The 14239-nt window shown below is 35.7% G+C and overlaps 1 protein-coding gene and 1 long non-coding RNA gene across 6 annotated transcripts in view; one reads left to right on the forward strand and one right to left on the reverse strand.

Moving 5' to 3' along the window:
- The window catches only part of CDIN1 (CDAN1 interacting nuclease 1), a 129006-nt gene that overhangs the window by 12436 nt on the left and 102331 nt on the right, over positions 1-14239 (reverse strand). The window lies entirely within an intron of this gene.
- Positions 11892-14239, forward strand: part of LOC130605061 (uncharacterized) — a 68175-nt gene continuing 65827 nt past the window's right edge. The window contains exons 1-2 of the long non-coding RNA XR_008973604.1: positions 11892-11935; positions 12847-12979. This is a non-coding gene — a long non-coding RNA (uncharacterized LOC130605061). The remainder of the gene's footprint in view (positions 11936-12846; positions 12980-14239) is intronic.

A 14239-nucleotide genomic window follows, 5' to 3' on the forward strand; every position in this document is an offset into this window, starting at 1 on the left:
AAGATGGTATGAAGGTTATAATGCAAATAGCCACAAGGCCTCTATGTTACATAGAGTGAAATCCTTTTAGACAAATTTAAAACAAACTGAGAGCGACTACGGACTTTTTTTTTCCTAAAGGTCAGTATAATATATGCACCTGGACTACTGGAAGTCACTGTGAAAACTGCTGTATTGAAAAAGGGAGTCTAATGTCAATCAGTGGGTAGGATACGAATAGAATCCATGCAAAATATTGCAGTATTAACGTTATGTGTGATACAAACATTTTTCTCAGTTATGGCTGGTTTGGTGTCTGGTAACTCCATTTATAAATGGAGTTTTTTATATCAATAAATATTACTATTGAGTATTTTTAACATTTTAATAAAAGAAGAAAAAATATATTAAGCATTGAAAACTTCTAGTACTGAATAGTCTATTCACCTTAACTGCTTCTCTTAACCTTTTTGGTTTATATGCAGTGTATTTTATAAAGGAACATTGTTGGTTGGCAGTCTTCTAAGGGCATCAAAGATAACACCATTGGGTTGCTAGTCCTGTTCAATTCCTGCTCCATTTAAGACAAAAGCAAAACTAATAGAAAAGCAACAAGAAGAAGAAAAGTAAAGAAATACAAGTTTTCCCTAAAAAAATAAATTAAACTCAATTAAGCAGCTTGGAATGTCATGAACAGCTGAACATCAAGCAATTTTATCAACTTTTTTGAGACTAGGGTAACTTCCACCTGAGCTCAGATACCTCGCTGTTTTTTGGATCTTACATTGCCTAGAAGCTCAGAATAAATACATTAAGTCACAAAATTAGGATCTACCATGAACAGCTAGCTGTCTTTAACTCTCCCTTGTCAGCCAAAAATTGCAAAGAGTTTTTTGTTTCTTATTTAAAGTGCCTATTTTCTGGTGTTCTTTCTGTATTTGTTGCAATTCCAAAGCATGTCATACGTTCAAAAAGTAACGAAGGACAGAGGTTACAAACAGTTCCTGAATTCCATGGTTGCTGTACTCTCTCTTACAAAAACCTCTCAAGAAAGCTGTCTCTCACCGAAACCCACTTATCATGAATAGCCATGATGCAGCCAAAGGAGAGGTGCTGAAATAAGGCTTCCATCTGCTCCAGCCTGAGCACAGATCACTGAATATGTTGAAGACAGGAATGACAAAATTCAACCTGAACTAAGTAATGGAAGCCCAATACAGTGACAGCACAAGGGGCAATGGGTTAAAACTTAAACAGGGGATCCTGCCCGTCTACTCTGCTCTCCTGAGACCTCGCTTGGAGTATTGTGTGCAGTTCTGGTGTCCTCAGCATAAGAAGGACATGGAACTGTTGGAACAAGTCCAGAGGAGGGCCACGAGGATGATCAGGGGCCTGGAGCACCTCCCGTATGAAGACAGGCTGAGAAAGTTGGGGCTGTTCAGCCTGGAGAAGAGAAGGCTGCGTGGAGACCTCATAGCAGCCTTCCAGTATCTGAAGGGGGCCTATAAGGGTGTTGGGGATGGATTCTTCATTAGGGACTGCAGTGATAGGACAACGGGTAATGGGTTAAAACTTAAACAGGGGAAGTTTAGATTGGATATAAGGAAGGAAGAAATTCTTTACTGTAAGGGTGGTGAGGCACTGGAATGGGTTGCCCAGGGAGGTTGTGAATGCTCCATCCCTGGCAGTGTTCAAGTCCAGGTTGGACAGAGCCTTGGGTGTCATGGTTTAGTGTGAGGTGTCCCTGCCCATTGCAGGGGGGTTGGAACTAGATGATCTTAAGGTCCTTTCCAACCCTAACTATTCTATGATTCTATAGACATTGAAAAAGATACTGAAGGTATCTTTCCTGTCAGTCCCCTCAGTCTGTAGCAAAAGGGGGGGGGGGGTCCTATGTGATCAAGCTAGACCACTGTGTGGAAGAAAAACAAAATTCAAAACCCCAAACACACATACACACACAAAAAAAAAAAAAAAAAAGAGAGAGGAAAGCAGAGTCAGTAAATGAGAAAAAAGAACAACTGCACCTCATTAAATTTAACAGAGAACATTTTGGCAATTAGAATTATTTCCTTATCCTTCTAGGATCTCTCCATACCAGTCCCTGACTTTTGTCAAAGATTTGAAAATCACTCGCTGTCTCTTTGAGGTACCATATCTTTTACAAATTAGTATTCCTACACTTGAGGTAACTTCTACACATGGTTTTAAGTAACTGAACTGACTTAAGAGGTAGGATTGTGCACAACAGAATAGTACAGCTTAGTTAGCTATTGCATATTACTAGACACTAATACTAATAAACTCAGCAAGTCTGGCACATCTTCCTGAAGAATGAGATGAATAAGCAGTAGGATTAGGAGCTTTTAAACACCAAGTCTTTCCTTTATGGAATTCCTCCAACGATGAAGTTATCATCATGATCAGGCTACCGAGACGCAAACAGACTAATCATCATTTGGAACAGAGTGGTTTCAAAAACTAGCTACTCAGTCAAAAAAACCCAGCTGCCCCACTCTCCTTCCCTGCTCAGAAGTATCTTACAGCAAGATGTATAAATGGACACTGGCATATACATTTTTTTCCTCAAGGCTCCCTGGGCCTAAAGATGTCATACAGGTATTGTATTTTTGCTGAGGGTAAATAGGACTTCCACTTAGAGACTGAATACCTTCCCTCTCCACAACTGCTAAATCCACATTAACATTTTAAAAAGCCATACCAATAGATTAAGCATTATTTTTAGTTAAGTTCAAAGAGAAGAAAGAGTACAGCTTTGCCTGCTCTACCTGATTTCACTATGGCAACAGCACAAAAATGGTAAATTCAGGAGATTAAGAGAGCTATAATTCCAGCTGAAGCAGCAAAAATAAGAATAAAAAAATAACTTATAACTTCTTGATTACATACAGGCACTTCTGAACCATTATTTAATTAAAAGAAAAAAACCCAAACAAGTCAGACCACATAAAAAATTAAAGCAATGGTATAGAACAGTATACAACAGCTTCTATTTGCTTAAGCAATATTTCCACTTTAATGTACTTATTTGCTCTCATTTGCTTAACACTGCCAATATTTAGTACTGTGCAAATTTATGGAAAGCTGACTTTAAAGAGCTTTGTGGTACTGAGTGATTTTTTAATTCTTTTATATACTTATACTGAAGTGACTTGATGAGATTCTGGAATAGATGAAATGTAACTGAGAAGCATGTAACGATGTCTTGTGACATGCTGAGAGGATAGTAACATTCCTGTGGGTAAAATAATCTGACTGCTTTTACATTGGTTTACTTCGCAAAAAAGTCTCTTCCATGACTATAAAAGTGACAGATAAAACCCAATAGATTTATAAACTTGTTCCATGGATATGTAAGGACAATTGTGCATTTGCATACTACCTTGCTTATATACTGCAAGAAGTGGGAGATTGTCTAATATTTATGTTAAAGGAACTCAAACTGTGTTTCACTTTTTAGAAAACAAAACAAACCCAAAGCAGATACTATATTTGGATTGCTACTGTGTAAACACATAATAAACAAACTTAATAGAAGAGCAGATGTAGTGACAGAAAAGGAAAACTTTTAACTTGTTGATATCACTGTCTGGCAGCCATGAGCAATCTTACAACATCTGTTGTCTTAAATAGTAAAGATCCAGAAACTAGAGCAAACATTTTTTTTCTATGTCCATGTTAAAGTTATCTACTGTTTTTACCACAGAGAACTGTTCTGACTTTTGTACATGATCTGCAACTTAACTGTAGCAAGACCCAAATATTGCTACAGTTCTTTTCAAACCTACACATAGATATATATCCTGTAATAAAGAAATTATATTTCTATTTACTTTCCCAGAGGAAGGAAAAATCAATCTGAATAACAGCTGATCGGTAAAGGGGTGTGAAGTGATGCAGCTAAGGAAAGCGCAAAATGATCCTATGAAGCCCTGGGAGACAGATTTTCAGTAAAAGTCTAGAAATACTGTATTGCCTTAAAGACTTGCTTAGCCCTCATCTGCAAACTGTAGATAGGTCATCCAAGACAGACATGTAAAGCCAGATATGGAGCAAGGCTACCGCACTGTCCAGAAAAACTTAAGAGCCGCTCACAGGAAAGACTGGGTAAGTTTGGCCTTTATAGCCTAGGAGAAGGGGTGTAACTCCTCCACAAACACATCAGGGAGACCAGTGCTCTGGGTCTAGCAAAAACTTTCAGTGAGGGCAGTGGGACCAAAATACTAAATGATTTTAAAATCCCACCTAGTGAGTTTAATGTGTTTATCATTGTGTTTATGATGGGTACTAGACACAGTGACAAAATTTTCCATTTTAACTTTTCTATTCTATTTTTCTATTTTAGAAATGTAGAATAGAAATGTATTTTCTGTTTCTAGAAAATACATTTCTAAATGCCGTGCATGAAACTAATAACACAATATACACTCTCAAGCAATTTCAAATTATACCACCACTTCTAACAAAATTAAATACAGACCCAAATGTTTTTTCCTTATCTGAGGAACAAAGACAAATGCCTATATAAGATGTTATATATTTATAAAATGAGATACCAGAAAGTTATTCAGAATGCAGGAAGATAAAGAGTTTTAAAACAGGTAAGATGAAAAGCAATCTCCTTTTCAAATGAGCAGTATGAATTTGAACCATTGTTTATCTACCCACAGACACAGCTCAACAATTTAGTTTTCATAAATAATAACGGACTGTCTGATTTTTATCAAAGGTAACATCTTCAAGCTGCAAAGGTTCTCTTGTCATGGAAAACAAACACATGAAGACAAGGAAACTTTTCTAATTGAAGAAGTATATACAACTTTTCTAATTTGTCTTGTTTTTATAACACATACGCACAACCTGAAGCTCCTTCTGGTTTAGTGTTACCCCGGTTACTCTTGCATAATCCTCAAGCCTAGAGCAAATTCAACAATCAAAGATACACTGAAAGAAACATAACCTCCAAACCTCAGAAACCTGAGTAATAGCTCCATCACTAGTTCCCTGTTCTAGTTTTCAACGAAAAAAGATTACCTGAAAGCAATACCCATGCCAGTCACACACTCCATTGTTGTTTTGTTGTCTCCCCAGCCCCATAACCCTTCCCCTTAAAATTAATTTCTAGATTCCTTCTAAGGTTCTAACTGCAGTGTACATAGCTCATAAAAGGTTCCAGGTATCAGCTGACCACCTTCTCACCCCTGACTGACTTGCAGAAGTGGACTCAAAGCGGATACCGCACTTCATAAAGCACAGAGCAATTCTAATAGTAAATGAACACATAAAATTCTCAGCGGAGAATTTTTACCTGTAAAATACCTTCCTGGCAGAGATAAGTGTGACTGGCGCCTACTCATGGAGTATAATGCAATGCCTGCCACCTCCAACAGACTTGATCACAGCAGAAACGGCTGAACAGTTTTGGGTTTTGTTTTCTTTTGCTTACAAATAGAGCTTAACTTTACAGTAAAACTGAACAAAGCAATAGCAACTGAATCAAATGTGACAGCAAACCCCCGTTTTATGCACACACTTTATTGCAGTTCTTAACTCTGTTTGTACAGCTAGTGAGTTTATGCTCCTGAATGGCTACAACTGAATTACACACACAGAGTGGTAATTCACCAACTGAATGAATAAAAAAGGAGGATGACTATTTTGGGGGGGGTGGGGTGGGGGGTCGGTGGGGTAGTGTACACTCAACTACTCCGTCTTTCCTGTCCAGTCACTTACAGAACAAAAATATTTACTGTATGGGTGAGCCACTAAGTGTCAGAAGTTTGAAGGAAGAACCACCTCTATTTCCACATATTGCTTCTAACAAGAATCCTTTTCATATAACTCATGATTTTAGGATGCTTAAAAAATGAGAGGCAGGAGAGATGAAAAAAAGTTTACTAAATCCACTGTCACCATGGATTTAGTCTTTGCGAAGACAAAATGGAGAAAGGTATGTGAAACAGAAGTGTGGGGTGAAACACCTGGACAACAATAAAAAAATCCCAAAAGCTTTATGTTAGAAAAGCAGACAGTTAAGTTAACCTCTTAATTCAGCATTAACTGGCACCTGCCAAGAAACTTGTAATGAAAGCTGATGATACTAAATGATGACATTTAAATGGTCTCCCAATTTCAGAAATATAAATTGTCAAAGATAAGCTATATGACACACAAGCAACCACCTTTTTCAACCTCGTATACTGGACTAAGTGAAATATTATTTGTTCTCAGCATTTTTTCCATAAAACAGAAAAAAAATTAACGATTTTAGTGTACTACCAGATAGGTGAATTTAAACGTGAAGCTCTTAATTTTTACAATAAATATTACAGTTATTTTACATTGAAACACCTTTTAAAATAATTTATTTACTTATTTAATTAAATATAATTTTATTTAATTTAATATAAATTCCAATGTTTCCAGATGAATCTCAAAAACTCACTAATTATCATGTTGGACTTACAGTTTTACATATTTTGGTCATTCTAGATGCATGAGAGTCTAATAAATAATTTTAAGAGATTACCAGAAAAGTAATCTTGACAGTTCAGCTTTTTCAATGACTAAACCCATACTCCATGAAGAGTAAAATTAAATGCCAATTTTAAAAATAGTAATTGGAAGTTAAACATTCTAGCATGAGGTGTCCCTGCAACCATGGGATTGAAACTAACTGATCTTAAAGTCCTTTCCAACCCTAGCCATTCTATGATTCTATATTTTATCTTGCCCATAGACTAATTATTACAATGTTACCTTTAGACTAAGTGAAGGGTAAATATTTGGCTCTCAAGAACAGTCTTATGGGAAATGTGTTTTATGTTTACTGTTATTCGATGATGAAATGTCAACTGACTAAAATATTTCAATAATAAATTATTCCATTCAATAAAAGCATCAATAGTTTGCCTAGTTTTAAAATACAATTTCACTATAACGCATTGAAAGAAATAGCACTAATGTAAAAGCTCTGCCATGTGCATGAGTCCATATTAAACCACAGCCCCTAACCAGCGGCTTTAGTGTATTGTTAAAGGACTGACAGACCCACAGCCACAAAGAAATTCAGAGATCAGGCTAAAAATCTTTACTCACCACTTTGTGCCTGGATATAATTCACTGACTGTATGAAGGGTAGGCCAGTAATTCTGAATTCCCTGTCTTTGTAGGTTTAATGTAAAACTATTACAATAGTCAGTATCTTAAAATAATAGTGCCTAATGTTAAGGATGTTGTGCATAAACACACATATATTACACAGACCTGTTTATATATGTGGTCTTTTTTTTCAAAATGTGGGGGCAAAATGATTTTGATTACCTCACTAAAACACAAACAAAGAAATATTGACCATTCAATCAGGAGTTGCATCCATTGGACTGTATGATAGGGACCTTCCAAATGCAATTGAAGAAAATGTATCTCATAAATAATGCTCTGCCCATTAAGTCACAGACAGTCATCTTATAGTTCACAGGATGCAATATGAAAAAGCAAGGTGGTCAGCATGATGATGTGGAAATTTTTGCAATAGTTCAAAATGAATTAAAACCAGTAATGAACAAAAAAATTACTCTCTTCTTGAGATATAACCTTGTTTACTACTTCTATTTTTTTTCCTTATTTTGAAGCATTCTATCTCATTCATGATTCCCTTACATGAATGGAAGGTAAACAGAGGCACTGAAATCTCACATGACACTAAAGCATCTCACAGCCATGTATTTTAATTTCTGGCATACATTATGATCCACACTTAATGGATCCTCTGTTCTTATGCCATTTTGATTATATCAGCATGTATTTTAGTCATTGATCACCAACTCTATTTGTCTTTTATATCATAATTTGACATCAATACAAGAAACAGGATGAGATGTAAACAAAATGATACAGAATTACAAAATAATAGTTGAACATGAATTATGTTTGCAGTGCATGACTTGTCAGTACCAGATTTAAGAGTAATGAATGCTTCCTTGTATTGCAGTCCCAGAAATTCAATAAAAGCAAGAAAAAAGCTGCTTTCAGAGTTAAAAATAAAATAAAAATAAAATGCCATTGCCAGTTTATAATCACTTCTAAGTCTGTCTTATTAAGAAGTCAGGGATGGACATGAGATGCCTCATGTTACTGTTATCCGTGGCTCTTTAGTAAACAGTTCTTCTAATAAAACCCTGCTGTAACTAGCATGCTTTCATAATTCAGCTTGGTCCCAGCAATTTACTTTTCCAGTTGCTATTTCCACCTGTACAGACACCAGAGAAGCAGTGAAGAATGCACCATATCACTATTTGGCTGTGCAAAATCTGGACACTCAACCTTTAACACTCAGTTTGAGGTCAGACTAACAATTTGGAGTTTTAATGCAGAAGTTACCACTTTTAGCAACACTAAAATTCAGTAATTTTTGATCAAAATTAAACATATAAAATTTTTGACAAAGAAATTTTTCATTTTAGTTTGTGGAAATGTAATTCAGCTTTAAATGGCATTTCCTCCCTCCTTTTAATATGCTGGAATATGATTAGATTTCCTCAACTCTAAGGATGTACTATGAAAAAAGAGTAGGGGGAGATATGATCCTTCAGAGCCACAACAGCCATCCACATTAAATACTGTGCACTGCAGGACTGCAGTTGTTGCCTTATCAAAAACTATCAAAATGTTGCTTTCTCAAAAAGCAAACATTTCAAGTTTATTCAAATAATTTACATAGTCTCAGCTGAACTGAAGCAGACACTATACTTTGGCACTGCAGCAGAAATGCTGAAACATATGAAAACTTTGTTCTCTGTCCAAAAATGCCCCCAATAGCCAAGAAAACACAGATTTTCTGAAGTGACAATGACTATCTTTAAATAAAGGAAAGAAGAATACTGTAAGAAATCAAAGAAATGGGCCATTGGAGTGCTTTGGCATAAAAATGGCATAAATGAATTTATCACCAGTGCAGTCTGATGAAGCTTTTCAGATTTTTAGTATTTGCTTATCTTTGTTAATATACTCAGGCATGTATGTATCTTCTGAGAGGTCTGCTTTAATGGCTGAGCCAAAAGGAAGTGTCAAAAGACACCAAAAAATTATTATAAGTAGTAGCTTGTTTTCCATGAACAATGCTATCCACTTGCAGACCTCCAGAAATGCAAAGCTGATCTCTATATTAAAAAAAAAAATAATTCCAAAAAGTACAAAAGAGGTAAATGAAAAAAACCAAAAAGCTCACCTCAAAACTGGAGGTAAGCTTTGTAAGAAATGAAACACAACCTGGCAACTTGAACTCAGTATTTATTTTGCACTTCATGGTCCTGTCTTTTAACTTAAAGTTGTTTATAAATTATATCTGAAAAGATTCCTGGAGAATAAGCTCAGAGAAAGAGCTAACCTGATGATTTATATATTTTAGTAGTAAAAAGCAGCACAGTTATATAAGTTTACATATACAAGAATATGTATGCATATATAGGTGAGACAGAGTATGCTCATGATGGGATGTTCTATGCTAAATTAATCTTGGCTAAATTTTGTTTTTCCTCACGACAAGGCAAATGTAGCGAGATTTCAGTAACTTTACAACCAACTCTGTGTACCACCCCTGCTTTCTAATCCATAAATTTTACCTTCTGGACAATCTGTGTTAAAAGAAAAAAGTTTCTGTGGTCTCCCTCCCCCACTCACCCACCCTTTAGGTATAAATTTATTAAATTGATTAAAGAAAAGTACATGATATAGAGGAATAATCTGCCCTTTCCAGATGAAAGTGTGATTGCTTTTAATTATAGATTCATGACATTTACCTGAATTCTAAGAGGACACATTCTTTTTAGAGTTAGTTTCATCAGGACTTCAATACAATGCATAAAAGGAATGTAAAATATTTGTTTTGGGGTATTTTTTATTTTTTGTTTTGAAAACCAAGCAGATTGTACAATTTATTTTCAGTGTAGGAGTCTATTCCATATGTGCAAAATCAACATGAATATTGTAACAACTTTTATGACAGGACAAACTGAATTTATCAAGACACAGCTGAGTAAAGAGAAAACTGCATATTTTCTGAATGACTGACTTTTAAGAATAAAAAAATGTGGAAAGCACTGTTAAAATGGATATTTTTATAATACATTTACATCTTGGCAAAACCCCAACCACTCTTTACTTTTCACACACTGACTGAAGTTCATTGAAAAATAGTTTTTTTGCTTTCACTGATCAGTTTGGGAAACTAGTTTGGAACTTTATCACTTCCATGGCCAAAACTCTTTAATTTGTTAGTCTGATTTTATGAATGGATAGAGACATTACTTGTGTGCTATTACAATCCTTAAGTTTATATAGCTTTCTCCTAGCTGCGTAACCTCTGATGTACCTACAGAAAACAGATGTATTGGCTCATATTTAGCCCACTTACTCCTAGATATATACAGACAAAACAGACATGATGTACTGCAGATTGCGCTTTTTTTTTTCTCTACTGAAAGTGACAAAGCACCTAAAGCGCTTAATTCCAAGGATAACATTTTAGTTATTTTAAGGAGGGAAGTATAAGACTGTTTAGTATCTTCCAAATCCTATGCATTTAATCAAGCCAGTAAAAATTCACTCTAATAGAAGTCTGGCTTGAGGCTTGGTGTATATATTTACCTCATTTGGCAGGATAGATTTGTAGACAATCTAAGCTGTTAAAATATGAAATGTTCTCTATATCTCTGAAAGTTTCAGCCTTATCATGTTGGTTGTCCTCAAATGCTGAAGTATATAAAGACAACCAAACTCCACTCATGCATTAGCACATGGATGTTGTAGAAACATCTAAAGTATTCACCTGAAATTAAGCACATGCCCACAGTCCTGCCTACTATAAATAAAAGAAAGTTGGCGTTCATAGAAACAGAATGCAACCTCAAAAATAATGCTGATATACTGTAGAGTGGTAAATACTATATTTATTGTTATGGTTTGTGTGGTTTCTGTGAATGGGAAGCTATACAAACCTTACAACAACTTACCACCTTTAAAACACTTAAAAAAATTAACTGATGCCAAGGGGAAGTGCTAAGAAGTAGTCAAGAGTCACTTTTATATATCAATAAATTCAACCAAACTGTTTTGTTTTTTAATAAGTATAATACAATAAAACCACTGTAAATTTGTTATTTCCCTACTATGTGATAAAATATGAGCTTATAGAAGCTGATTACTACTGCAATGTTTTTTTACCACTACACTTTGTGTTTTAGATAGCAACAGTGACAACAATGAAGTGCCACCATTTTATGTTAGCTATAGCATACGCCCATGGTTTTTAAACCCAGCTTTCATCATATTGAGCTTGTTTTTCATAGAACAAGATTATTAACTTCCAGGATCTGGGCAGTTTCAAATGGCTTCAATTTATTTAGAGAGTGGTATATTAATTTCCACCAACCACAATTTGACTAAACCTAAACACGTCTGTTTTTCATATTGCTTGCCAACAATAAAATAACCACTTTCAAATATAATAACTGATATTCAAGTTGACTTTGTTGTCTGCAGTGATACTGATGGAAGTGCTAAGTCTAACCATTTTCTAAAGAGCATATAATTAAATTTTAAGAAAAAATGTTTTTAGGAAACAGTGTTTGCTTTGAACAACACGACTGATTCAAAATAGGGCCTTGAAGTCATCTGGCAATATCAAAGGGTTAATTTAAGCAGGAAAATAAATTGTTTACGTATGGCTAGATAACATGAGACTCAGTAATAAAAAATGCAAGTCCCTCTTCTGCTTTTCTTTTCTAGATTAATGAAACTTTCATGTTTGGTATGGTGTCTTGATCTGTTTGGTTACTGCTGTCAGCCTACCCTTCCACCCCCAGATGTTGGAATCCTGCTCCAAGATCACTATTTTTACTAGTGGGACCATACGAGAAACATTTTGCTTACACAGGTATGAATATGGCAGTCTGCCATGGAACACCCAGACTGGAGTTAGGGCATAGAGCTGAAACACACAGTCTAAAGGCAGGTGAAAAACAGACTGAAAATAATGCTGCTTCCCAAAACTGGTTTTAAAAATTCAGAAGCACATAAACAGGAATTTCTCCCCACCTTTCACCCCCCCCCCCCCCCCCCCCCCCCGAAAACATTAGTGTCCTCTGTCCTGTTTACAAACTTGGATTTGAAAATATAAACCATACATTAAAATTTCTACTTTGCTTTCACACATTTCATCTTTACTGACATCACATTAACATAGGAAGAGGTAATGTTGTTAATAATGAAAAAGAAGACCTACTCCCCAAACCAAACTTTTATTGAATTGGGCTTTCTTCCCTTTGTGGAAATTCCCATTCCAGATACTTAGATGGTAATGAGAGACACTTACTGCTTACAATGGAGTTTTTAATGCTTCCTTTTAAGTAGAAGCAGCAGATACTATTCTAGACCACTGACAGTCCTCTTCATTGCTGACAAGGCATTTTCACTAGGTGATACATAAATGTGGTCACCCACCCTATGTGCTTTTCAAGTCCTTCATACCTTATACTCCTGATGCTGAGGTCCTAAGGAAATCTCTATCTAACTGACCTGTGCAATAAAAAGTAACACTCATGGAGTCAAATGACAGTAATAGATGCAGTGTCCCCAGCTGCTCATGGTAAAAATAACTGGCTGTCAGGATTTACAACACAAAACTAAACCACAGTGGACCAGTTAGTTAATGCTATTACTTAGTAAACATTCCCATTTTTTTATTTGTGACTTTCTGCTTTTATTTTGCCCTGTTGATGTTACACTGTTTGTAGATAATATACTTGGCAATACTCACAATGTAATTTCAGTTTTCTTTATATCTAGGTTGTTGATGCCAGTGTTATGTCACGGTTTGCCACTACTGGCACTTGTTTCAGCCACTCCTGGGCCCTGGAAGACCCCAGTTCAGAAATGCAGTGACTACAATCCCCAGCTACCTGAGGCTCACCTCAGTATGGTATTGAGATCTCAGTGCTTCCTACATTGAAATTGTACAATCCTGCATCTGCTGTTTTTTTGCTACCTGCTTGCTGGTTTCTCACAGTAAGAGCTTCAAATCTTCCAATCAGTCTGTAAGTTCAGGATTATTTTAGGTTACTGGTGACAATATTTTTTGCAGTCTTTTACTGTGCCCACACTTGTAACTAGCAAAATATATCTCTTATAGGTCCCAAATTCAAACAGAGAATTAAAACCTTGAATTCAGCCTGCTGGATGTGGAATCACGGGCAACTTTGCTCCCTGTAGAGATATGAATTAGTTTTCAAAACCCAGGTGATTGCAGTCCATATTCAGAATGAGTTACAAGTAACTAGGTACATCCAAAGTAGTAAGTTACGGCATCTTTCGTAAGGAAAAAGCCAATTGTAAATATTTCTCTGTTAATGGTTTAGGATAAAAACCAGCTAGCACTTAAGCGAGCTATAAATTAAATCTTGAATTCTAGGTTAATGGAACAGATACAATAGAAATATTTAGAATAAATTGTTCCAGAGCAAAATTTCTCAGCTTTTGACTTCAAAACAAAGCACAGTTATAAACACCGCACTTTGAATTTTAAAGCATTTAAAGCCTGTTAGTCAGCTAAATGGGAGAAAAAACCTGCACTAAAGCTTTAAGCAACACTTTGGGACAATAACATCCTCATTAAAAAATAAGGATACATCAAAACTCTGCAGTTAAAAGGTTAAGTGTTAGTCTGTGTGTAGTTGATAAATGTTGAGCTAATCTAATCAGTGGTTGTAAGAGGCAATGCCATCAGCTAGCTGCCCTGACCTGTGCTTCTAGTTTTCACAAAAGTAAGATTTAAGAAAGATGTCAACTTAAGGCCTCTGACCTATCAAGGACCTCGTTCGTGCCAGCCTGGTGTTCTGCTAAACAGACTGAGAACTTTCAGCTCAAATCAGTAACATGTGCACTTCACTAATACAACACATGGCTTGGAAATTAAAACGCAACGTGATCAAGTGCTTTAGGATATTTTAACAGTTAAGAATGCAGCTTGGGGGGAGGAAGCTTGTTTCTGTGTTTTGCTTTGGGAAGGGGAAAAAGGACAAATTCAATTGTACTGCTTTTCTTCAAAAAAGTGGGGAAACAAAAATTTAGTTAATTAGTTCATGAATGACTGACCTAGGGGAAATAAGGAGGTTGTATGTTTCTTTATGATGCGTGTCAGTTATTAGATAAGTAGGTTTTACTACTTCCAATTGAGCTAAGT

Source organism: Pezoporus wallicus, unplaced genomic scaffold, assembly GCF_028554395.1.
Source record: "Pezoporus wallicus isolate ANWC-B61680 ecotype Strahan unplaced genomic scaffold, APGP_CSIRO_Pwel_v1 contig_5418, whole genome shotgun sequence".
NCBI lineage: Eukaryota > Metazoa > Chordata > Aves > Psittaciformes > Psittacidae > Pezoporus > Pezoporus wallicus.